Source organism: Uloborus diversus, chromosome 5 (assembly GCF_026930045.1).
Source record: "Uloborus diversus isolate 005 chromosome 5, Udiv.v.3.1, whole genome shotgun sequence".
In the NCBI taxonomy this organism is placed as follows: domain Eukaryota; kingdom Metazoa; phylum Arthropoda; class Arachnida; order Araneae; family Uloboridae; genus Uloborus; species Uloborus diversus.
Genome location: NC_072735.1, coordinates 54,023,602 through 54,026,629, shown reverse-complemented (window position 1 = coordinate 54,026,629; position 3,028 = coordinate 54,023,602).

Below are 3,028 nucleotides of genomic sequence, written 5' to 3'. Positions count from 1 at the left end.
TTTCCATTCTTTAAAGAGACATCGCAGAAACTTTTAAGTACCAAATTTGATCTTTCTGATTATGTTGCTGTTATTTCAAGCAAAAAATTTGTAATAAATGTTGCACAAGTCATGAAATACAATATGCAGTTAATAAGACATAATAATACGGGAATGGCAAACTTTAATATATGTTGCGTTATTAATATGGTTATTGATAATTCATTTAACTTTGTGTCTTGTTCTTGAATTTTAAACAGGAATAGGAAGCAGAGGCGTCCCGAACTAAATTCTAGAGAGAGCGGAAATTCTCAGTTTACCGAATGGAACTCCAAGTTTTGTTGAATGATGACAGTTTTGCCGAATTATAAAAGTTTTGCCGAATCATCGGACAAAATTTGACGAATAAGGAAATTTTTGGGAGGTCTTAGTGACCTCATATCGGGGCGAAACGATGGATAGTTCAAAATAATTAAGTTATAAAACAATACTTCACTTAAATAGTAATCGTTTTCAAATGTAATAGCTTTAAAAAAAAGAATTGTATATAGTGTAACAAAAATTCACTGGTTAGTGTTTTTTTTGGAGGGGAGGGGGGGGGGTGCGGACAGAAGTAATAGAAATGTGCAGATAATTCGGAGTCTGGCTCCAGTCAAGATGAAGTGATAATATTTACTTTTCAAAAAATAAAAATAAAAATAATGCATAAAAGTTATGGAAACCGACATTGGTTAAACGATGTTCCGGTTAAAAGAGCATCGGATTATAACGACTCTGTTGCATTATTAAAAATATATATTTATTTATCTAGAAGTTACTGTCCAAACACACGCATATTTTACTTTTAAAATATTTTTATGGCGTCATTTCATTTTGGCAAAACAAAGGAGTTGTGCATGTTTTTTATGAGCAAGCAAAGGTGGCCAAAGAGTGGTCAGAAGAGCTTCAGATGATCGAGATTCTATCGTATTTCTAACAAGGTTTTAGACTCATTCAGCCACACGCTATATATTAAGATTTGCACATTGACAGGTATTGCTTGAGTCAATATCATTAAAGAAGATTCTATTGATAAGAAATCGGATTAGTACAGTTTTAAATAATGATATTTGATAGCCTGTCACGTGGTCTAGATTTGACTCGATTAGTTTTCAAGGTTGCGAACCTGCTCAAGACATAAGTACCACGGGTGCACAATGCCTATCCCCCCCCCGAGTTCAATGGCGCAAATCCCCCCGCCCCCAAATTTTGCTCAACCACCTCATTTTTTTATTTTTAGCTCTATTTTTTTATTTTATTTTTGAAAAGTATTTTAAAATTAATTTATTAATTTATTTTCAATAAAAATAATTTTTTTAAAAGAAAAGTTCTGTGCTACGCCAATAACATACACACACACACCCACACAAACTAAACAAATAAATGAAATAAAATATAACCAGAATAAAATGAAATAAAATAAATATAAATTGAAAATAGATTAATGAATAAATTTAAATAAATAAATAATAAAATTTTTAAAAATTCTCTCAAAAATTTTGATGGTGCAACTTGCGCCATAATCACCCCCTGTAGGCAATCTGATAAATACAATGCACATGTCACTTCAAAAATGTTTTCTACAAATGTTATTTATTTTTTCAAAACAAAAGAGTTAATTCATATGGTAAGTTAATCCATATGCGAACAAAGACGGAAATAAATCAGAATAATAACTATTTTTGAAAGTTCACATATAAACAATCGTTTGATTAAATGAGGAAAATAAAGCATGCGTATACAAGAAACTTTTCTCTGTATTTTTTCCGGTTGGAGGCATAGCACTCTGAAAAGGAATTAAAATAAATGTTCTTGAAACAGGTCTCGAAAGAAAAACTGAAGGAACCTTGAAATTTGATTAATTTTTCCTACTCATTGTTCGGTTGAACTTTGTTCTTTGATTGCAAGCGAGAGTTTCCTCTTTGTTATCTTCAAATATTGTTTCTTCCTGGTACATATTTTGACCAGAAGAGATACCACTCGAAGTCAGTTCTGATGAAATCGAAAACGTTGACATTTCTGAAGAATTCTTTTTAAAGAATTTAATCTTAAAAAGGTTAAACATTATAGCAGTATGTTCGGAGGTTATCAAGTGAATAAAGGATTAAAATAGCAAACCGAGAGATTGATTTTCGTAGTGAAAATCGTGTTGTGAAACGTCGTTTGGGAGTTTTAACTTAATTAACAAGCATTTCAAAAGTTTTTTAGGGTGCTTAAAAAGTTGTATGATGTTGAGCCATTTTCCCCCCCAGAATTATGATTATCCTGTAATTTCCGGAAAAACTTTTGATAGAATTAGAGAAACCTGCTCAGTGCTCATCCCTACGGCAAAAAATCACGAGGATTTCTGCAACACGTTGATTCAATTCAGATATCCTTCGACAGAACTATAAATAAATAGTAATAACTTCTTTTACTTGAAGTTAATCAAGTAGAATCAGCTGAGGTAAATGGAAACAAACTTTATTTACCCCACAACAAATTTTATTGCGTTAGTGAAACTAAATTGTTGGTAAGTGAAGACTTGGTATTATATAGAAGAGATTCTGAGAGTTCCGCCTGTTTTAAAACAATCGTATAGACCTCAGAGCAGAAATTAGTAAATGGAGGGATTAAATTGAATCATTGACTTAATAAAAAGTGATCCAAAGGCCCCAAGTCACGTGACTCAACAGCGACGAATGGTAGGCACGTTTTGCGCGGAACTAGCGAAAGGAACCTAATTTCTTCTATTCTTTGCTATCAAATATATCACGTGACTTGAGGTCTTTGCTTCCCGAATAGAAGTCTTCACTCCCTCTATTTTAGCTCTTCTCAATGGTATAGACGGGTATATAGTTTAAAGGTGACAATGAACAAAGTTTTTTTTTTTTTTTTGAAGTTTGCTGAATTTTATCTCCAGCAGGTTCATAAAATCACAGTAAATAGTTTCAACTGGTTTTACTTGTCCTGTGGGAAGTTACTACAAACATTTATTTATTAATTGCTCCTATATTTTGGAAGATAGTGC